This window comes from Canis lupus, chromosome 31, assembly GCF_003254725.2.
Source record: "Canis lupus dingo isolate Sandy chromosome 31, ASM325472v2, whole genome shotgun sequence".
Lineage (NCBI taxonomy): Eukaryota > Metazoa > Chordata > Mammalia > Carnivora > Canidae > Canis > Canis lupus.
In genome coordinates, this window is record NC_064273.1 from 39,021,262 (window position 1) to 39,044,993 (window position 23,732).

General features: G+C 47.4%; 1 protein-coding gene across 19 annotated transcripts in view; it reads left to right on the top strand.

The window, feature by feature from the left end:
* Positions 1 to 23,732, top strand: part of PCBP3 (poly(rC) binding protein 3) — a 251,944-nt gene that overhangs the window by 84,939 nt on the left and 143,273 nt on the right. The window contains exon 3 of one of the 19 annotated variants that reach the window (XM_049104553.1): positions 15,603 to 15,678. The exons of the other annotated variants lie outside the window; for them this stretch is intronic. The gene's annotated coding sequence lies outside the window, so the exon portion shown is untranslated. The remainder of the gene's footprint in view (positions 1 to 15,602; positions 15,679 to 23,732) is intronic. 19 annotated transcript variants of the gene reach the window in all.

The window sequence follows — 23,732 nt, forward strand, 5'->3', positions numbered from 1 at the left end:
CTCCATGAGCCCTCGTGATCCCAGAGCACTGCAGGACTAGTATGGCTGGAGCGGAGTGAGTGAGGGTGCAGGTGCAGGAGATGAGGTCACAGGGCAACAGGGTGCACATCGGGGGTCTGGAGGGTTGTCCTGAGGCCAGTTCTCACTCTGCGGGGCACCGGGGTCCAGGGTGGGAGCGGGGAACCCGGTAGTCTTTTTTCTCTCAGTGTCGGGTTGTTAAACTAAAGCTGTTATACTACTTGCTTCTTAGAGGACAGCCAAATCCCCACTGGCTTGGGACCAACTCTGTAATTGTGCAAATCTGGATCTAATTTTCACAGACATCCCGAGGGGAGGGCCTCTGGAATTCAGGCATATAAACAACGCCTTGTATGTATTGGGCCTCTTTCCCCCTAGGTTTGCTGTTGTCCAAATATCTCCTCCTGGCAAATGGGGAACCTGGCCAACAGTTCTGGAAGTAAGCAAGCATGCTTGGGTGGCATGGGCTGGCCCAGAGTGGCCCACCCTGTGTGCACAGCTCGTGTGCACGGCACCTCGGGCTCCCGGGAGGGAAGGCCCCCGCAGCCGCGCTGAGAGGCAGGGATCAGCAGCACCACTTGGCTGCCCAGACTGTGATTCCAGAGGGTTGCAGCACCGATTCTGGGAATTCCCTGAGGCTTGGTTAAGCAAAGGCAGGGAGCTCGGAGGGCACCCATGGCCTCTTCTGCAGGTGAGGAGGGAGCTGTCAGGAGCCCCGAGCTGGTCGGAGCAGAGGCGGCTGACTCCGGGGCGGTCCTAGCCCAGTCCTGCTGGGCCTTCCCGTGGGCCTTCCACAAGCCAGCATGGAGCTCATCTGCAGGGAGGCTTCCCAGGGGGAAGTGGCAGCTTCGCAGAGACTTGGTTTTCCATTTGCACATCTCTGAGAACTTTCCACACTTCCCGAGAGGGAGGTGAAGGGCAGTCTTCCGTGATAAAGCCGCTTCTGTGCGACGGCTGTGCTCTGACACGGCCGGGACCCCTGACATCCCACTTTGTCTTACAGAGGAGACAGGGCCCCACAGCTGCCCCTTGGCAGAACCCGCTCCCCGCCTGTCCCGCAGCTGCGCCTTCGACCACGTGAGGATCAGGACATGAAGAGACCATGATAACAAGACTGTCGGATTTTTTATTTACCGTGAGGCCTTTTCTGTGATACTGACTTGGTTGTGCGATGTGGGGTGTTTTCCTGCATCGCCTTAAGGTAACAGTTCTCACCGTAGAATTGGCAGATGCGGCTCGCGGGAGAAGGAGCCTTCAGTTTCGCCCGTTCTGATCCAGCCGGGGGCACCGGGCTCCTCCGGCAGCGGCAGCGCCCGCCTCCCCGCCGTGTCCGTGTCCGTGTCCGTGTCCGTGGCGGCCCCCGGGCCTGCCCTGGCTCCCAGTGGGCTCGCTTTGATGGGGCGGGGCTCCGTAGGTCCGGCCTCTCTTCCTCAGGTTCCTTTTTTTTTTTTTTTAATTTTATTTATTTATTCACGAGAGAGAGAGATGGAGGCAGAGCCACAGGCAGAGGGAGACGCAGGCTCCTGCAGGGAGCCGACGCGGGACTCGATCCCGGGACCCGGGGTCACGCCCTGGGCCGAAGGCAGATGCTCCACCGCTGGGCCCGGGCTGCCGCTTCCTCAGGTGCCTAATCTAAGCGGAGCCCGGTCTCAGCTGCCGCCCGCCCGGCCGGCCCGGAGGTCAGGGAGGGAAGAGGCGCTGCCCGTTCTCGCCCCGAAAGCCGCCCCGCGAGGCCGCCTCCCCCCGGTCGGGGTCCGGCTCCTTCTCCCAGGCAGGGCGGGCCGCGCTGCCGGCCTCCAGGTGCCTGGAGAGCTCCCATCTTAAAATCAGAAAAACTCCTCCCTTGACTTGCGGCCAGAATGGCAGATGAATTCACAGCGACCTCTGCTGCTGCTTGAGAGCCCACCCGAGTGACAGGTGAGATATTTTTAAAAGGCAGAGGCCACCAGGAGATTGAAGGGAGTGACAGGATCTGGGAGCTCAGAAAGCAGACGGACCCGGGGGGCCCAGCAGCCCCGCGATCAGGAGGCGGGGAGGCGTGCACGCGTCACGCGGGGAGCCCGGACGCGGATGCACTGCGCCGCCGAGGACCCCAAGTCCCGGGAGGGACACGGCCGTGGGCCTCTGAAAACGAGCGGGCGGTAAAGATGGGGCTGAAGTAGGAAAGTGGGGAAAGCCTGTCAGGAATAACCCGGCCCCCGAGCCCGAAGGCCGCTCCGGCCACCGGCTGAAGCTCTGATCCCGTGGCCTCCTGTCCTAGGCCCCGAGGCCTGTGGAGGGGACTGCCCTAGGGGACAGCGGGGCTATGGGGCAGCGTGAACCTGCCTCTGCCCTGGTGGCCCCCAGAACGCTGGGACTGTGCAGGGGAGGGGCCAGAAGCCAGGGGCTGCTCAGCTGTGTCCTGCCGGGCTGCAGGGACCAGGAGGTGACTCATCCCTGGCCCAGGGTCGGGAGGCAGGTTAGCAATGAGAACGCAGAAAACTAGGCAACGAGATGCGGCCCTCACGCACTCCGGGGAGCACCCGCGGGTCCCAGAAGGGAGGGTGTGCGGGTGTGAGGGGCGCACAAGGGCTGGAGCCTCTGGAGGGGAAGGACCGCCCTTGGGCAGGGGGGAGGGGGCCGCGGGGTGGGGAGGGGAGTCTCATGTTTCCTAGGAGGAAGGTAATAGAAGGGACCGAGGACTGTAGTCATTAAACTCTGGAGATAAAGACCAACGAGGGAAAGAACCCAGAGGGGAAGATTGCCAGTGGGACCGAGGCCCCAGACGTGGGGTGCGGGGGCCACCATTGACTGTAAACTCTGTGGATTTCTCTGACTTTTAAAACTGTGCATTTTTAATTTTGTTAAAAATAAAAATTAAAACATTGTATGACAAATACGGTTTTACCAAAAAAAAAAAAAAAAAAAAATTAGGAAAGCTACTCCCCCACCCGCAGCCGTCTCTGCTCCTGCCTGGGCCCAGCTCCATTGCCTGGCCATCTGGTGCTCCCCAGCGGGGCTCCATCCTCCCCACTTGGCCAGCTTGCGAGGCCTCTACTTCCCTGAATCCAGTAAAAAGCCTTTCTCCCCTGGGAGCTTGAGCCCCGCAGCTTCCGTCGAGTGACCCCCTCTCCCTCTCGTGACGTGCTCTTTCCCAGGCTCCCAGACCCCGTGCCGCCTGGTCCCCGTGTTTGTCGTGCGTCATCACCTCCCGCCGCCCTCTGTGCTAAGCCTTCCCTGATGGTGCTCCAGGCCCTGGCACCGCAGCACCGCTGCTCACACTTGGTCTCTTTCCTCCCAAACTTCGCCTCGGGGTGAAGAGACACCTGGGCCCTGCTTTTAAACTGAATGCTGTGCTGCAAAATGTCCCACGTTACCTGGTTAGAGACATGATTTTTAAAAAAGTTTGTGGGGTTTCCACTTGCGAGATGGACAGCGGACCCGGGCTGACCTCCCTCCCACACAGTCGCAAATCCGTGTATGACTTTTGACCCGTCCTACACTTACCTGCCAACAGCCCACTGTTGACTGGAAGCCCTACTCACACGTGAACTGCCCGTTAGCACGTAACTTGTATGTGATGTGCCATATTCTTACTGTAAAGTATGCTGGAGAGAAGAAAACGTTACTAAGAAAATCGTAACAAAATACATGCACAGCGCTGTATGGCGTGTACCGCGAAGGAATTCATGTCCAAGTGGGACCCATGTAACAGCTCAGGCCTGTGTTCAAGGAAAGTGCCAACTGCAGGTATTTTTTATTACGCCATCCCCGTTTTGTTCAATACATTTGGGTTCTCTTTTTTTTTAAATATTTTATTTATTTATTCATGAGAATACGCAGAGAGGGGCAGAGACCCAGGCAGAGGGAGAAGCAGGCTCCATGCAGGGAGCCCGAAGCGAGACTCGATCCCGGGTCTCCAGGATCACGCCCCCCTGCTGAGCCCCCCAGGGCTGCCCTATTTGGGTTTTCTTCACGTCTGTCACTCACATCGGTAGTAGTGAGGTGAGCATCCTTGTGCGTGAACCTGCTTTTCCTCTTCCCGAGGGGGGATTGCGTCATTTGTCCGCGTGGAAACCTCCATCGCAGGAGACGTGGGCTTCAGAAGTGACGCGTGAGGCCAGTTGGGCCCCGCTGGGGGGGTCCCAGCCGCACCGCGTCCCTGAGACCAGAGGAAGCGCACAGTGTGCGGGCTCAGCTCTGCGCCGGGTGGGCTCGCCTTCCTCCGTGGAAGCTCCCTGCCCTGGGGAAGGCGTCCTGCAGCTCGGTCCCCCGCGGGGCCATTCCCCGGGTTTGGGGCAGTCTTACATTTGGAAAATCCCCTTCCTGTTCTTAAATGTGGGCAGTGACTTAAACTTTTCTTTTCTTTTCTTTTTTTTTTTTTTTGACTTAAATTTGTCTTTTCTGCTTTTATTTTTTTGCATTGACTTGTGTAAATCCACTGGGAATTTAACTTAATGCATGTTATTAGGTGAACATACATATTTTTTTCTTACAAGTATTGAAAATACATCCTACTGAGAAATACTTTTTTTTTTACAAGTATTTTTTTTTCTTACAAGTATTGAAGATACATCCTACTGAGAAATGCTTTTTTTTTCTTTTTTTTTCTTACAAGTATTTTTTTTCTTACAAGTATTGAAAATACATCCTACTGAGAAATACTTCATTTTCCCAATGATTTGTGCTGCTACTTTTGTCCTGTAAATTTATCTTAGATGAAAATACTGTGTATGTGAGTGTCTGTGTTTTCAGTCTCTAACTGATCCGTTCTGGTGCTGGTACAGCTGTTTCAGTTATTCTAGTTTCATGGTATATTTATCTGATAATCCCATCACTTAAAAAAATATTTTGACTATTCCTGGCTACTCACTTTCTAGATGGACTTTAGAATGACTTTCAAGTTAAAAAATTAATCATATTGGGATTCTTTTCAGATAGATCAGAGCTATAATTTGAATTGAGGGGCATCTGTGGTTGGGCACCTGCCTTCAGCCCAGGGCATGACCCCCGGGGTCTTGGGATCGAGTCCTGCATCAGGCTCCATGCAGGGAGCCTGCTTCTCCCTCTGCCTGTGTCTCTGCCTCTCTCTGTGTGTGTCTCATGAATGAATAAATAAAATCTTAAAAAAAAATAATTTGAATTGAAAACAGTTGCCTTTTTTATCACTATCCACTGTCTACTGGGAAGATAGTCTATTTTGCCATTTCTTCTGAGCCTTCAGTTGCTTGTCTGTAGCTTTCTCACTGTAGGTTTTCTCTTCTGAACCCTTTTCCAACTTATCCGTGTGATCTGGTTATTGTAATTGGGGTTTTTCTCCTTACCCTTCTCTAATGTTGAATAGTGTGCAGGAAACTGGAGCCTTCATGTATTTGGACGCGGCCGTGTGTTAAAGTGCTTTTTAGCTGTAATAGGTTCCTCTGCTGAACTTTTTGCCTTCCTCCCGACCTGACCCGAATGCTTCCACCGGGAAGCGTGCTTGCCGTGGCTGCCTGGCCGGTGTCCTCCACCAAGTTCCACAAGTTCCCTGCGGTTGGTTGCTCTTCTGTCGAGTTGTTTTTTCACAATCAAAAGCGAAAGTTTGCATTTTAGTAAACTTGTCCGCTGCTGCTGTTAAGATAGTGCCGTGGTTTTCCCCTTTCATTTCTTACCGTAGAGAATTCCGCTGATGAAATTCCAAGTGTTGATTCTTGGAACAACACTTGGGTCACACCGATACCTGTTCATACTCTTCCAGTTATAATACCCTTGCAGAATTTTATTTGGGCTAGAATAAGGGTCAGTAGTAGGATTAGGTGTGGAGTTAGGGTTGACCCCGGGGTTGGGGTTAGTGTGGGCCAGAGTTACCATAAAGGGTTAATAGTTGGGCTCACACTAGGGTGACACTGCTCTAGAAATTTCCTTTTTTTTTTTTTCTAATTTCTAATTTTTAGGGGTCTCATGTAAATGATAGCGTGCCTCCATATGACATGAGAAACTTCCCCTATTTTTCTATCCTTTATTTTAAATGACTAATTTTTAATTTTATATTTAGTAGGTATCGTTGGTCTGATATTTGATAGACGACTCTATCAAAGCCTCCAAGCCCAGAGCGTGTTTTGGAGCCGAGACCGTTTCCCTTGTGTTATATGCACGGGTTCTTCCTTAGGAAGCGGCCCCCGTGGGCGCGCCCAGGCCCAGGCACGCATGCACCTGTGCCAAGGCCCTGTCGTCGTGGCCTTCTTTGTATCTGCTGCTGCCTTTTCTTCGTTTCTAACACTTTCTTTCAGCCCTTCAGTCAGATTTGTCAAGCTGGCTTTCGTTTCTTACTTAGCTGTTTTTAATTTTTTAATATCTTTTGAGTTATGCTGATCAGTTGTAATTTTGTTTGCAATTTCATTTCTGACTTTAATGATGTTTCGTCTTTCTTGTTTTTCGAATGCTGCTTTCGTACGTTTACCTTGTTTTCTGATGAATGCATCTCGGGGCTCAGGTTTCTTCCAAGACACTTTGAACTCCACCCCACTGGTTTCCATATGACCCGTAGTCATTCAGATGCTTGTCATTTACGTGTGTCGTTCTAACATTTTCTGGGTGATTCCTCCCACTGTTCTTCGGTTGTTAACTTGCTACTTTTTTTTTTTTTCATTTTTTTATTTTTTAAAGATTCTATTTATTCATGAGAGACACACACACACAGAGAGGCAGAGACCCAGGCAGAGGGAGAAGCAGGCTCCATGCCAGGAGCCCGATGCGGGACTCCATCCCGGTTCTCCAGGATCGTGCCCTGGGCCAAAGGCAGGTGCTCAACCCCTGAGCCACCCGGGCGTCCCATCTTGCTACTTTTAAAGCTTCACACTTAGAGAGTCAGCCTCTCTGAGTCAGTGAGGGAGGGCACAGGGGACGGGAGCCGGTGGGTGCAGGGTTGCCACATGGGAGCGGTGACCAGAGCTTGGCCGGGGCCTCACACGGGGGGACACGTGGCAAGTCACAGGGGTGTGGCGGTGGGAGCACACAGAAGCTGGGAGAGCGCCACTGAGCGGCCAGGGAGACGGAGACCACGTGCAATGACAAGAGGCCTGGGGTTTGGGGGCAGGTTAATATCCGTGTTGGACCATAGTGACACATGCCCCGGGGGCTTTGGGATCCTCACTCAGAGCTGAGGGCAGGCGGAGGGGAGGCTGCGGGCTGCTGTGCCCGTGCCCCAAGCAGCAGTGTCCTTGGGGCTGGAGCAGGGGCAGATGAAGCTGGCGACGTCAGCTTCAGTTGGTTTGTCTGTGGAGTGGTCCCTGGTGGGTGGGCCGGGCCCCGCCGAGGCCATCCCACCCCGGGCTCCAGGAGGCCTGCCGTTCTCTGCACGGTGTGCCTGCCTCTGCTGTCAGGACCCCCAGTCGAAACAAATGCACGTGTGTCTGGCGTGTTCTCGAGGGAAGGAAGGGCGATGACCGCACTTTCAGGATGAGGCCGACCTGACCCGGGTACGCAGGACCTCGTACACGGGTAGTGTTTATGCAGGGCCCTGGCGCGGTGGCCCCTGCTGCAGCAGAGGCTGGGCCGCGCTGTCCCCTCCCGGGTAGCCCTGTGCTCAGTCACGAGTGTGGTCACACAGGAGGGAGACGGATTTGAGGGAGCAGCCAGCTGTCAGCCACCGGCAAGGATGAGAACTGAGATCCGGGGGTCACCCGCACCAGAGCTGGGGGGGGTCCTAGCAGAGGGGGCTGCTTGTTTAAAAGGTGCCTGTGTAGCCCACATGCTGTTAGGTCTAGGAGGGAGCTAGACCTGGGGGTGCTTCCCACGTGCACGTGGAGAGGGCACTGCCCAGGGGCCCACCGCCCACGCCCAGGACCCAGTGCATGCGGGGGGGGGGGGGGGGAGGGCAGGGATAGCACCGTGGAGCGGGTGCTCCTTGGGGAAGCTACATCACATCCTTTCGGAGAGAGATGAGCGGTGGCCTAGTGCCAGTGGCTGCAGGGGCCTCCAGCCAGCCTTCCCGTCCTGCGGTCTATTTAAGGTGGGCATGGGACACCTTGCCGGGGGGGGGTCTGTGCCACGATGATGCGTGAGCTGCCCCACTAGGCCCGCAAAGGCCTCCAGGCGCCTGGTTCGCTGCTGTGCCCTCCGCTTGGCTTTCCTCTCTGATTCGGTCCAGTGGTTTGTATTCTCTGCCTCTTTCCTCCCGTGGGGACGTTGGAGATGCTGTCCTGCCCGAGGTTCAGATGCATTGCAGCCCGGCAGGAAGGGGCCGATCGTTTTTCACAAGATGACTCATTCATTCCTCCCTCTTTGCCACGCTGCCAGGCTGTCTGGCGGCCCCGCGTGCAGAGACAGTGATGGATCTGGAGCGCTGCTGTCGCTGGTCCGTGGTGACCGGGGATGGCATGTGGGGGCGGAGGACGAGTCACCTCTAGGTATACATTTAGACACCGGGAGCCAGCCTTTCCGGACGCTCCCTTTATAAACGTGCCTTCCGTTCAGTACAGACGTGAGACCTTTCCTGTCCTTTAGCCAGGATGGGTTAGGTGCACGCAGGTGGGCTGTGCCTCACCTTCCCCTCCGGCTAAGGGCGGGCGGCCTGATGTTTCCTACCCGGGGGAGTGTCGGGCTCTGTCACGGGGCCCAGCCTGCTTCTACTTCTCTGGTCGAACACACTCATTCTGCTGGTTTCAAGCCTCATTTTTTCTTTCTCTGCGACTCCGTGGCACTCGCCAGTGGCACCATTGGATTTCATGCACGCTTCCCACTTGTATCACGGGGAGGCCACCCCGTTTTCGGATGTGAAGGGTAACCAGCGATCCCTGCCCATGACGCTGAGCTCCCAGCGTGGGCCTCTGCCTTTTCTAAGTGCCCTCTCGCCCCGTTTCACGCACACCGTAACCCCACAGCGTGGTTCACCCGGTAACTGAGTCAGGGTGCTTCACGGCAGGCTGGTGAGGGGCCTGGTCTCCCCAGCACGGCCTCCACATGCACCGTCTTTGCAGAGCCCGGGCCCACAGGCCAGACCTCGCGGGGCTGGCGGCAGCTGGGGCGCAGCTGCCACCAGAGCACAGCCGTGTGCTGTCCTCGTCACCCCTCATATCAGTTTGGCAGGACAGGGGCGGAAGTCATGGGAGGAGAACTTTCCGGTAGGAGCCCACCTGGCCTGGGGCAGTCAGCCCACCTGGGGATCTGGGGACTGCATTCTCCTTCCAGCCCCCCCAGATCACCCGATGACCTTGGCTGGGTCACCGGCCCTGTCTGCGCTGCTTCTGCTTACCTGTTCCTGCCTGGCCTCAGAGCAGGGGTGGGTGGGTGAGGGCAGGAAGGGGAGGCCCAGGCTGGTTGCGTTCCTACAAGAGTGCAGGGGGGCATTGGTGTCTTCCTGTGATGGTTTCCATAATAACTGCCTTGTCCCGGGGGAACTGGGGAGTTCCTCACCCCATCCCCGCAGTACTCAGGGTCTAATCACCCTCTTTTATGAGCAAGGAGACTGAAGCGGGCTCCAGAGCACAGGGCCAAGTCGCGAGCTCCTGTTCCAGAACCTTTTCCTAATCCCTTCACTTCATTGCTATTCAGTTGTGAGCAGGTGGGTTCCCTCACCTTTCAGGACCTGGGTGCACTTTCGGAGCGCGTGTGTGCGGGCGTGGCCTGGGGGCACATGCCTTGTCAGCAGGTGCAGCTTCTTCCAGGCGGAGAAGGGAGGGAGTCCAGTACGATGGGTCCCCAAGTGTCCCCAAGTGTCTGTGAGGTTTGGGAAGTTCTGGGTGTTGGACAGCGGGAGCCGGGAGCTGAGGGAGCGGGGTGGCGGCTGCTGAACGTGGACTCGAAGATGCGGCTCTGGGAGAGTGTTGTCTCCCAACAGGCCCGACTGGGAGGTGGAGGGAGCTGGTGGAGACAAGGTTTGCAGACGGGATGGCCTGGCCCCTGGGTTTGTGGGCACAGGCGGGGAGGCGGGGCTGACGCTGGCACCTCTGGGTGGTGGTGTCCCCACGGGTACAGGGCCTGGCCGGGCGGATCTGCCCTTGTTACTGGGCATCCCCAGGCTCTGACCTGCAATGTGCTCGCAACCTTCCTGTCACTCTTGTGACATTGACTTTGTGAAGAGCACAGGCCCCTTCCAGAAAATGAAGTTTCTTCCCATGGGTTTGCGGGAGATTGCATCGTGGGCCTCCCTGTGTGGGGGCGCTCAGGGCCGCACAGACACGGGGCGTCCGGCTCCCCTGTGGGGACGTCACGCTGTCCTCTCGGTCACGGGCTGCCCATCCGTCCCGGGAGCCTTACTTCTTTCCCCCTTGTCACCAGTAAGCAATCCGGCGGGAGGCATTTTGTACTCAGACCAGCCCTTCCAGAAGATTTCTCCTGATTTGCTCTGCACCCACGGTCTCTGCCCTGGCCAGTCCTCGCCGCGGTGGCTGCAGGTCGACACCTGCCTGTTAGCAGGGGGCTGCCCGCCGCCCACCCCCCGCCCTTCGTCCCTTGCCGCTTGCTTACCTCTTTACTATCAGTGTGGTTTTATGGAGTTTTATTTTTTATTTCATCATTGTTCTAGTTTATAGTTCTTCACCGCCCTCCGCGGTCCCCATGGGGCACCCGTCGCTCCCCTGCCCGGCTCAGTCCCACCCTGGTCCCCTTGGGCAGTTGCAAGAACCACTGACTGGTGGCTTATCCGCACCAGAAATGTCTCTCCCCCGTCCCGTCCCGTCCTGTCCCGTCCCGTCCCTGGGGCTGGAGGTCCGGGGTCAGAATGCAGCGCTGCAGGGCCCCGATGAGGCCCGGCTTTGGGGCCGCCGACGGCTCCTTCTTCCAGCACGGGGCTGGAGGGGCAGGGGGGCTCTCTGGGGTTGTGTGAGCGTGGGCCCCATCCCGAGGGCGCCACTGTCAGCACCTGAGCACGTCCCAAAGCCCCACCTTGAGTGATAGGAATTTGGGGGAGCACGAATATTCAGCTCAGGATACCCCTCTTTCCTCCCTCCCTGCCTTTTCTTCCCTCTCCCTTATTTTTTTAAATTCAATTTTTTTTTTTTTAATTTCCAGCATTATTTATGTCATGTTTCAGGCTCACCTTTGTACCTAACCTGCCCAGCCCTGGGATCAGCATTTCTTTAAGGGGCTCTGGTTCCTTGTCACGTGGAAATGTTATTGGGCTGAAATCTCGGTGCTGGGCGTGTGTGTTCCTGTTGGGGGAATCTTTGCTTCTAACCTGTCTAGACAGGGATGGGAAATGTGTGCTCACACGTGTACACGCACGTAAATATGCATATGCACACACATGCACGCACATGTAGAAGCTTGTACACGTGTGCACATGTACCATAAATGCAACATTTCAACCCTCGTGTGTTTGCATCGGAAAAAAAAATGCAACATTTCCTGTAATTGCAGCATTTCGGCCCTTCTGTCCCCTCCAGCGCCCCCGGCCCTCGGAGATGCCAGCTCCCAAGCCGTGTGTCACCTGCTCCCGGGAGCCCGGGCTGCACAGCCCTCCCTGCTCCACGTACAACGTCCTCATGTGGGTGCTGCCCGGCGTCCCTCCCTCCCCTCGGGCCTGTTTTTTTATATATATAAATTTATTTTTTTTTTGGTGTTCAATTTGCCAACACACAGAATAACACCCAGTGCTCACCCCGTCAAGTGCCCCCCTCAGTGCCCGTCACCCAGTCACCCCCACCCTCCGCCCTCCTCCCCTTCCATCACCCCTAGTTTGTTTCCCAGAGTTAGGAGTCTCTCATGTTCTGTCTCCCTTTCTGATATTTCCACTCATTTTTCTCTTTGGGCCTGTTGTGAGCCCTTCACCAGCTCGAGCTTGTGGGGAAACAAAGTCTCTCCCTCTCTGCCTGGCTGCTGCCCTTCCTGTATTCCTTCTTGTAAAAAACCAAGGCAGATGCGTGTATGTTGTCTACGTTTCTCCTTGCTTCTTATGCAATATCTGTGTCATAATATATGTCGCCACAGACGCTGACATTTTTTTTTTTTTATTATGTTCAACAGTATGTAGCATATGCTGTCTTCACCATTCGTGAGCGTGTCATGCGGTGGCACGAATCGCATTCACTGTGTCGTGCAGCCATCTGCGTATACTCTTCTGCACACTCTGGTTTTCATTCAACAGTATTTCCTGGAAATCACTCTGTTGAGTCACGGGGAGCCTCCTCATTCTTGGTGTTGGTCTGGTTTTGCTGTGTAGTGCGGCTGCCTCCTCTGGACTCCCCGGCTCCTTCAGCACCCCCCACCCCGCCGTGGTGCCGGGACCCCGAAGTAGTTGGCGCCGTCCTGCACGTGCACACTGCCGCTGGCTCCGGTGACCCTGTGTGCTAGTGTTCGGTGTTGTACCCTCTGGGTGAACTTGGAGACGTGCGATCCTGTGTACAGTGTTGCTCCGTGTTCCCAGATTTCCCCATCCGGGGGCTCCTGCCGTCTTCCTTTCTGGCCACCAGCACACGCCTGTGCCTTCTCAGCACAGCCCACCCCCTCCACCCCCCTCTTCCCTTCTTCCCTGTTTCTTCCTCCCTCCCTTCCTCCCTCCTCCCTTCCTTTCTCCCCCCTTCCTTCTTCCCTCCCTCTCTCCCTTCCCCCTTCCCTCTTCCCTCCCTGTCTCTCCCCCTTCCTCCTCCCTCCTCCCTCCCTTCCATCCTTTCTCCCTCCCTCCCTCCCTCCCTTCCTCCTTCCCCCCTCCCTTCCTCCTTCCTCCCTCCCTCTCTCCCCCTCCTCCCTCCCTATCCCCTTCCCTCCTTCCTTCCCCACCCTCCCTCCTCCCTTCCTTCTTTCTCTAATATACAGTGTTTTATTAGTTTCAGGTGTGAATATAGTGATTCCACACCTCCAGGTGTCACCCGGTGGCTCCTCATGTTAAGTGAGTGAATTTCTGCCAGGGTGGTCGGAGAGCCACAGTAGTTCAGTGTGGTTTTTTTTTTTTTTTTGCATTTCTCTTCCTTTGAGGGAAGTGAAACATCTTTTCATAGGTTTGGAGACGTTTTCCTATCACTTCCCATGTTTTCTGCTTGTTTTTCTTTACTTTTTTTTTTTTAAAGATTTTATTTATTTATTCATAGAGATGCAGAGATTGAGAGAGAGAGAGAGAGAGAGGCAGAGACAGGCAGAGGGAGAAGCAGGCTCCATGCAGGGAGCCCAGTGTAGGACTCGATCCCAGGACCCCAGGATCACACCTTGGGCTGAAGGCGGCGCTAAACCGCTGGGCCACCGGGGCTGCCCTCTGCTTGTTTTTCTTCAGGATTTTGGGGGGGTCTTTTTGCCTCTCAATTTAAAAACATTTTTTATATGTTACGGATATTCTTTCGTTTTTCTGTGATACATGCTGCAAATATTTTCCTTCATTTGTTATTTGTCATAAGCATTTTCTCAAAAGGCGCCTGGGTGGCTCTGTCCATGAGGCATCTGCCTTCGGCTCAGGTCATGATCTCAGGGTCCTGGGATCAAGTCCCGGGCTCCCTGCTCCACGGGGAGTCTGCTCTCCCTCTGCCCCTCCCCCTGCCCATAGTTGCTCTTTGTCAAATAAATAAATAAATAAATAAATAAATAAATAAATAAAATCTTTTAAAAAATAAACATTTATTCAAGGTATTTTTGTCATGTCAAAGTTTTTTTTTTTTTATAAAATCACATTTGCCTTTTGTTTTCTTGCATCTGGATTTTTTTAGTCATACTTAGAAAGCCTTTCCTACACTCAGATGAACAAGAGAATCACTCATATTTTATCCTAGTACTTGTATAGTTTAGTTTTCTATTAATTTAATTTTTTAGATAAAATTTCAATATGTTGATTTTTTTTAACAGGATATTTAGTTTTCTATTTCACTAATTTCTGTTCTTATTTCTTTTCTTTTGATTTTTGGGATTCATTTTGATGGTTTTCTTCCTAAGTTATATTGGATGTCTGCTCACTGATAGTGAGATTTCTTTTCATATAAATAAGCATTTAAAATTAAAAATTTTGTTTTAGGAGTGCCTGGCTGGCTCAGTCAGTAGAGCATCCAGCTCTTGATCTAGGGTCATGATAGAGATCATGAGTTTGAGCCCTATGTTGGGCAGAGAGATCACTTAAATAAAACTTAAAAAATTTTTCCTTTTAAGTACGGCTTATTGCAGTGAACCAATTTCGATATATAGTACTTTTTATTATCCATATAAACGTTATCTGTTTGCACTATGATTCTTTAAAAGGATTTATTTATTTATTTGGGGGGGGGAAGGGCAGAGGGAGAGGAGAGAAAGAATCCTCAAGCAGACTCCCTGCTGAGCACCGAGTGTGACATGGGGGTCAATCCCAGGACCCTGAGATCATGACCTGAGCCAAAATCAAGAGCTGGATGCCTAAAGGACTGAGCCACCCGGGCATCTCTGATTTCTTTTTTTAACTTATAAGTTATTTAGAAGTGTTTCTTAATTCCAAACACATGGAGTTTAAATGTGTGTGTATATATATATATATATATATATATGTATGTATTATGCTAAAAATATACATCTAGGGACGCCCGGGTGGCTCAGCGGCTTGGTGCCTGCCGTGGCCCGTGGCGTGATCCTGGGGTCCTAGGATCAAGTCCCGCGTCGGGCTCCCTGCGTTGGAGCCTGCTTCTCCCTCTGCCTGTGTCTCTGCCTCTATCTCTCTCTCCAAGTCTCTCATGAATAAATAAATAAAATCTTTAAAAAAAAAATACATCTGTATAATGTACAGTATTTTAAAATATTTTAATTTCTTGGTTCACTGCCTTGTCAACAAGGTGGTCTGTATGTTCCTGGCTTCGATGTGTGTGGAGGGCGGCTCACATGCAGTCCAGCCACATGCATGTTCTGTTTCGAAGCAGAACACATCCTGCTGGCTTGGAGTACAAGTTTTATGGATGTCCATTAGCGGAAGCTTAGTGATCTTGTTGAAATCTTTTCTGTGCTTATAGGTATTTTTAACTGATTTATCAACCACCGTGATAGCTATGTTTAAATCTGCCACTGCAATTGTGGATTTATTTATTTTCACGTATTTCTGTTCATTTCTGCTTCGTATAAAATGTTGAGACCATTTTTGGGTGTGTGCACGTCCGGAGTAGTACTGTCCTAATACACTGAACCCTCTTATCTTTATGCAGAGTGGTGTATAGAGAGTTCTGATTATGCTTTTTTTTTTGCCTTAAAATAAATTTTAAGTCTGATGTGTTTGCCCAATGTATATTTCTTTCAGGCTCACTGTATCTGTATGTTTTAGATGCATCTTTCAAAATGGCATTTGATGAATTTTGTTTTTCCTCTCTGACAATCTTTGTCTTTTAAAGACAAGAACATTTTGTTTACTCTCTTTTGTTTTAATTACATATATATTTGGACTTCTAACTATAGTCTTATTTTGGGCTTTTTGCGTGGCTCCACTTTCTCACATCTATTTAGTTTTTTCCCACATTTGAAAATTTTTGTCTTCATTAAATTTTCTTCTTCACTACGTAATTTTAGTTTCTCTTATTTTCGTATTTGTCTTATATGTATTCTTGATTATCTATGACTAAAGTTAGTATGTTTAGCCACTTTCTAAACAATTCAAGACTCTTAGGATACCTTGTCTTTGATTATCCTCTCCTGATTCAAATGTATTTTTAATGCCATGCAGCCTTACTTACTATTTCATACTGTCATTGCCCTTTCAGATTTATTCACATCCTACTGCTTCGCTCTTCATGTCTTCATGTACCTGAGATATCGCTGCCTCTAAAATGCATCATGGTGAGAGTGTTTGTAGAAAACAAATTTTAACTGAAAACTTCTTTATTTTCCTTTTATTTTAGGCTTCATTTTGAATGTTCAGGAGATATTAAATCATTCCGAAGCTGTTTTACCCAAGATTGCTTTCAAAAGTGAAAATCAATTTTAATGGGAAAAATTGGCATGTGACTTACACTTATTTAGAGGAAGCTATGTTTATTTACAAGCTCAGGAAGAAGGATATATCTTTGTCTTGTTAAACACGTATACAGAACTGTAGCAATGAGCAGAGATCTCATAGGAATAGTTGAAGTATTTATTTAGTAAAACGTTGATGTGTAAAAATGAGAAAACGTTTCAGTCATATTCTGGAAATCTAATGGGCTGACTAACTTATTGCATCTTTGCCAGTGGGATTTTTTAAATTTTGTTTTGTTTTGCGGATTAATTTTTCACTGACTCATTTCTTTCTCTGTGGTTATTCAGCATTGGCTTGCTAATCTACCAAAATCTGCCTGTGTCTATGACCTCTAGAAATTATCTCAAATTTTTAGCAGCATGTTTTAAAATTTCCACTTTTTTTCTTGATACAGCTTGGAAATCTTCATGAGTTTCATATTTGGCATGGCACCTTGTATCTTTGTGTTGTACCGTAAAAACGTACCTGGAAATTACCAAAGTATCCTACTTTAAAGTTGAGCAGAGTGGCTGAAAACTCCATGACGGAGCAACCCCCACATCTAGCCAAAGGCAAATGAAACATGTTTCGAAATAACTTTAAAATTATCTTTCACTTTATTCTTAAAAATATTTTAAAAAGAAATTTCTTAAAGGTCATGATATAAAGTAATTTTTTTGGAGTCTGACAAGGACTCTGTATGGCTGTCTTTGGTTTCCAATCTGCAAAGAGGCCATCTCTCAATCTAAATAATTATAATTTTAAGGAATATTTTAAACTTTGATTACTTTTTTTTTTTTAATTTTTATTTATTTATGATAGTCACAGAGAGAGAGAGAGAGAGAGAGGCAGAGACACAGGCAGAGGGAGAAGCAGGCTCCATGCACCCGGAGCCTGATGTGGGATTCGATCCCGGGTCTCCAGGATCGCGCCCTGGGCCAAAGGCAGGCGCCAAACCACTGCGCCACCCAGGGATCCCAAACTTTGATTACTTTTAAGGTGTCTGTCTTCAGTGTTTTACAGTTTCACCATTATATACCAAGGTGTAGATTTCTCTGTGTTTAGAGAAATGGGCTCTTTTTTTTTTTCCACATCAAGATTTTTTTTGTGTGTGTGTGTGTGTGTTTTAAAGATTTTATTTATTTGAGAAAGAGAGAGAGAGGGAATGAGCAAGGGGGAGCAGCAGAGGGAGAGGGAGAAGCAGACCTCACTGAGCAGGGAGCCTGACGTGGGGCTCAGTCCCAGGGTCCTGGGATCACGACCTGGACCGAAGGCGGAGGCCTAACCGACTGAACCACCCAGGTGCCCCTATCCACATTGTTTATTTGAGGTATAATTTACATAGTATGGAATTCATTCTTTTTAGATACAGTTTTAGAGATTCACACTTTTTAGAGATACAGTTTTATGAGTTTTGACAAACAGGTAGATATTAACGATCAGCATAATCATGATAGAGAATATTTTCAGCATCCCCCACCTTCCCCTCTGCCTCTTCTTCTCCCTTCACCTTAAGCCCCAAACACCGTTGTTTATTGTAAAGGCAGTTTTTCTTCCTCAGGATGTCATATAAATGGAATCACAATATGTAGCTTTTCCAGTTTGTGTTTTTCTTTCTTTTTTTTTTTCCACAAACATCCATATTGTTTGTGAAATGCATAAGATGCATCCATATTGTTGCTGAGTCATATTTAGTGAATGTACCAGTGTGTTTGGCCGTTTGCAGATTGATGGAAATTTGGAGATTTACAGTTTCAGAGATTATGAATAAACTTGCTGTAAACTTTCTCATGCAGGCCTTTATGTGGATATCCATCCTCACTTTTCATAGGTAAATATGAGTGGGCTGTCCTAAACCAGGGGAAGTGTATGTTTGACTTTGTAAAAACCTATCAAGATTTTTCCTGAGTTCCTGCCGCTTTGTATCCTTTAAGCAGCAGGTAAGAGCACCTGTTGCTGTTGTAATGGCCAGTACTGGGTGTCAGGTGTTTACAATTTTACTCTTTCTGGTAGGTTTGCAGTGGTATCTTGTATTTTTTTTTTTTTTTTGGATTTCCTGATGAGTAGTAATGTTGAATATTTTTCTTATGTTTATTTGCCAGCTGTATGTCTTCTTATTGGTAGTGTCTGCTCAAATATTTTGCCCATTAAAATTTTTGTGCCATTGACTTCTGAGGGTTTGTTATATAATCTGGATACCAGTTATTTATCAGATATTTGTTTTCCAAATATTTTCTTCCAGAGTGTGGCTTAAATGTTCTCTTAAGCCTGTTTTTCAAAAAAGCAGGGATACTTAATCGATAAAGTAAAATTTGCCAGTTTTCTTTTACGGTTTGTGCTCATGTCCTGGCTAAGAATTCTGTACCTTCCCCAAAGTTGTAAAAATTTCCTAAAAATTGTATAGTTTTAGGTTTTACATTTTGGCTTCTGATCCATCCCCCTTCCAATACATTTTGAGCTATTTTTTTTAATACTGTGCAGGATTTGGGTACAGTTTCCCTCCCCCCCAGGTATGTACATTCTTTCAGCCTTGTTTGTTAAAAGACCATTATTTTCCCCATTGATTATCTCTGCTCCCTCATAAGTCAGCCACATATGGTGGTTCTATTTCTGGACTCTATTCTGTTTCATTGCTCTCTCTGCCTTCCCTTTTGCCAGAACTGCAGTATTTTGGCTACTGCAGCTTTAGAGGAAGCCTAGAGATCAGGTAGGATGGGTTCTTCAGCATTGGTCTTCTTTTTAAAAATTGTTTTCTTATTCTGATTCCTTTGTCTTTCTATATAAATTTCAGGATCAGCTTGTCAATTTCTATGATAAAGACTTGTGGGATTTTGATTGGAATTGTGTTGAATCTATATAGCTCAATATGGGGGTGATTGGCATATTTTATTTTATTTTAATTGAAACAAAATTCATATACACCATTTTAAAGTGTAAAATTCAGTGGCTTTTAATATGTTCACTACTTGTGCAACTATCACCACTGTCTAATTCCAGAACACTTTTATCACCCTTAAAGGAAGCCACATATCCATTAGCTGTGTCTTTTTATTTCTCCCTCTGCCCATTCCCTGGCAACCAGTAATCTGCTTTCTTTCCTGTGGATTTGCCTATTCTGGACGTTTCACATAAATTGAATCATACGTTACTTTTTGCGTGTCTGGCTTCTTCCACTTAGCATAACATTCTAAAGGCCCATCTATGCCGTACCACATGAGTATTTGACTGCTTTTTGTGGCTAAATAATATTCCATTGTGTGGATATGCCACATTTTGTTTATCCATTCATCAAGTGACGGGCACTTAGGTTGTTTCCCCTTCTTGGCTGTTATGAATATTCATATATAACTTTTTTGTGTGTGTGAATATGTTTTTAAATTTATGTTGGGTTTATACCTAGGAGTGAAATTATGGGATCACATGGTGATTCTGTGTTTAACTTTTTGAGGAAATGCCAAACTATTTTCCAAAGTGGCTACACCATTTTACATTCCCACCAGCAATGTTTAGGTGCTGAAATGTCTATCACTTGCTGTTTTCTGATTTTTTTGGTTAGAGCCATTCTAGTGGGTGGGAAGTGGTATCTCATTGTAGTGTCGATTGGCATGTCTCTAATGACTGATGATGTGAAACACCTGTTCTTGTATTGGCCACTTGTGTATCTTCTTTGGGGAAATATCTATTCAAATTTTTTGTCTGCTTTTTAATTGGGATTATTTTTATTGTTGAATAGGAAGGAATCTTCATGTATACTGGATACCAGACCGTTAGATATATAATTTATATAAATTTTCTCCCATTCTTTGTATTGTCTTTTCACTTTCTTGGCAGTATGCTTTGATACACAGAAGTTTTCAGTTTTTATGAACTTCAATTTATCTGTGTTTTCCTTGGTTATTTGTCTTTAAGAGCTGTTGTGAAATCCAATGTTATGAAGCTTTCCCCTATGTTTTCTTCTAAGAGCTTTACAATTTTAGCTCTTACATTTAGGTCTCTGATCCATTTTGATTCCGGTGTGAATCCCGGGTCCAAATTCATTCACTTGCATGTGGATATCTACCAGTCTCAGGACCAGTTGCTGAAAAAAAATCAGTTCTTTACTCGTTGCATGGTCTTAGCATCCCAGTCAAGAGTCATTTGACCATAGATGTATGGGTTTATTTCTGAACTCTCAAATCTAATCCATCATCTATATATACCCTTTTGCTAGTACCACACGGTCTTGAGTCCTATAGATTTATAGTAGGTTTTGAAATTGGCAAGTGTGAGTCCTTCAACTTTGTTCTTTTTTTTCAAGACTGTTGGCAATTTTTTTTTTTTTTTTTTTGCAAATCCATATGAATTTTAGGATCAGCTTGCCCATTTCTATAAAAGAAGGCAGATAGAAATTTGGCAATGATTGCATTGTTAAAAATATGAAGTCTTTCAGTCCAAGAACACAGGATATCTTTACATTTATTTAGGTCTTCCATAATTTCTTTCAGTGCTTTGTAGTTTTCACAGTACGTCTTGCATTTTTGTTAAACTTACTCTGAAACATTTTATTATTTCCCATGCTATTGTTAATGTAATTGTTTTCTTAATTTCATTTTGATTTTTTTGCTAATGTATATAAATAAAACTGATATTTGTATATTGATCTTGTATCTTGCAACATTACTGAATTTATTAGCTCTTTTCTTTAAAAAAAGAAAAACTTCATTTCTTTTACTTCTTTTATTGCATTTACTTAGTATTTCCAGTGTGATGTTGGTTAGAGGTGGTAAGAATGGACATCCTCGCCTTATTTCTGATCCTGGGGGGAAAGCACTCAGTTTCTCACCATGAAGTTTGCTGATAGCTATAGATATTTCATAGGTGTCTTCAGTCAGGTTAAGGAATTTGCGGAGAATTTTTATCATGAATGCTTTTGAATTTTGTCAGATGCATTTCTACATCTATTGAAACAATGTTTTTTTCATTTTTAATCTATAAAAATGGTTAAATTACATTGGTTAAATTTTGAATGTTGAACTAACATTGCTGGGTTAAGTCCTGCTTAGTTACGCTGTATTATAGAAAGGGGATTTTGTTCAGGACTTTTGCATGTATATTCATGAGGGATTTTGGTCTGTAGTTTTCTTTCCTTGAAATGCTTTATGTGGTTTTGCTGTTAAGGTAGTTTTGACCTCATAAAATGAGTGAAGGAGTTTTCCCTTCCTTTTTTATTTTCAGGGGGTGTTTGTGTGAAATTGCTATTCTTTCTTAATTGTTTATTAGAATTTTTCATTAAAGCCATTTGAGCATAGTTTGTTGGGGAGTTTTAAACCGTGAATTCAGTTTCTGTAATTGAAGACTCATTTCCTTATATAGATCCAAGTTACTGTTTGATATCATAATCCTTCTACTGGAAGAGCTCTTTTTAGCATTTCATGTTATTTATCTTGTCAGATATTATTTCTGCCACATTTTAGTCTTCTTCAAAAACCCCAGTTTACATCGTGTCAGACTTTCTTACCCTACACTTCCTGTTACCTCTTTTCCATATTCACCATCCTTCTATGGCTTTTGTTGTAATTCACAGCACTTGTCCAGAATGCTGCACAAAGACAAGGAGATATAAACAATGAAAGAGCAGATAGGAGACGTGAACAGAGATTGCCAAGACATAACAGAATTCATTGGTGTTCCAGAAAGAAAGGAGAGAGGAACGGGGTTGAAGTAGTATTTGAAGAGATAATGACTAGCAGTTTTCCAGAACTGATGAAAGCCACTACTGTACAGTTTTAGAAACCCTTTATAGATACCAATTAGGTAAAATGGAGAGAGATCCGTCCGTGTCTAAACATGGCAGGCTCTAGAATACTAAAGATAAAAGACATTGTTGAAAGAAGAGGTGGTAAGGCCGTCAGACGACTTTTAACTGTACCAACAGAGACAGGACGACCTTGTCCCGTCTTCGTGTGGTGGGAGAAAAATCATCCAGCGTCCTGAATCTTTTAGGAGCAAGGTTAAAATAAACGCATTTGCATATAAACAAAAGCTGGGATAACTTGATACCTATAGGCCCTCATTAAAAGCATTTCTAAAGGTTCTATTTTAGAAGGAAAGAAAGTCTCATATAAAAGGTTTGAGATTTAAGAAGAAATTAAAAACCGAGAAAGTTGTATGCATGTGCATATTAGATGTTTAAAGCCATGAAGCAGATGTCTTCCAGGGTTAACAAAGAGTGGTAGGACTAAAATACATGGTGTCAGAGGGGAGGGAGTAGAACTAGCGGGTTTTAAGGTCCTTGGGTTGCTTGGGTGGATGTGAGGATGTCAGACTTTGATAAGTTTAGGGACTCACGATTATATTTCCAGAGTAAAAAGTAAAAAGAAAAAAAAAACATGTATAAATCAGTGGAGGGAGAAATCTAAAAGAGGACTCAAAAGGAGATTTAAAAGGAAAACAGGAAACACAACATAAAATGGTACATAAATCCAGATATATCAGAAGTTTCTATGAATATTGACCTAGACCCTTAAAAAAGTTCCACTGAAGGAATTTCCACTCCGAACTACGTTGTCTCTTCGCATTCTATGTCGCTGTGTTGCCCTGTTGAAATTTTTGAGCTCTATCTGGATTTTCTAGACTTAATGAGATACTGTTCATTGGTCCTCTGCATTCATTCCTTTTAGAACTTCAGGACTCTTATTATTATCTTTGCACTGTCTTTCTTTTTCCTTTCACTCTGTATTCTGGAAAGTTCCCTGGCTTCATTTTCTAACTTTGCTCTTAAGCTGTGTTCATCTACCTTTTAGGTGATTTAAGGTTTTTGACAGTATTTTTCTCTCAAGGTGTCTGCTTGTTTCTCCGTTAAGTGTGGACTATTGTGTCCATTACCTTGGACCTATAAACTAATGCCTATTGTTTGCTTTAGGATTTCTCAGATGACCATTCTGATACTATTTGATGTCTCTCTTTCATCCCATCAGTTTTCTTCCAATATCGTTTCTTTGTTGGTGGGTAAGGTTTGTGTTTTGAGAATGCCTGTCTCTGGTGACTACGGTGGGAAGCTGGGGGGTATGCAGCCAGGTGTGCTTTGCTGTGATGGCTCGTCCCGTGGGGATGTGAGCCTTTGGTGTTGTGAGGGATGCAGTGACTGCCCGCGGAGCCACACTGTCCCTCTTCTCTGTCAGCACCCCTGGAGCAGACTCTACTGCCCACTGGGGACATTACTCCTGAGAGCACCTCCAGGCTCCTGCTTGCAGATCAGATCTGGGTTCTCTTTGACCTCTCCATGGAACTCCGCGGAGCTCCTGACTTTGCCGACAGAAGCTTGCCTTTGTACTCCGGCTTGCTTTGTAATTCTCTTTCCATAGATGTCACCCGTCCATGCTCTCTCTGTATTGTTTTCTGTTGCTGTGTAACAACACATTAACCCACAGCTGAGTGGCTTAAAACAACAAATATGTGTTATCCCTTAGTTTTTGTGGGTCAGGAACTTCGGAGTGGCCCAGCTGGACGTAGCCCTGTGGATCCATCTCCACGCCGTCATCCTTCACCAGACTGTCACACACCTTCAAAGCATTAGCATCAACCTAGGCTCTTCCGTGTCTTAGTTTTTGAGCCCCGTGTCCCATCCGGAGCATCGTCTTTTCTTTTGCTATAGGCTTTTGTCTAGTTAATTTTTTTTTTAAACCAGTGTGTGTCCAGTTGCTTTAGTGCTTGCTTGCTTTTTGTCGAGTTTGACACATATTTCCACGTTTCCCAGTTAAGTCACTCTTGGGCGGACTGAGCTGCAACGGCGTCTAAATCCGCCCTCCCCTAACCAACTGCTTAGCCGACAACACGGTACAGATAGCAGGAGTGTTTCTGTTACCGAAGCGGATTTTGAGGAGCTGAGGTTTGGCAGTTCCTGCCAATGAGTGAAATC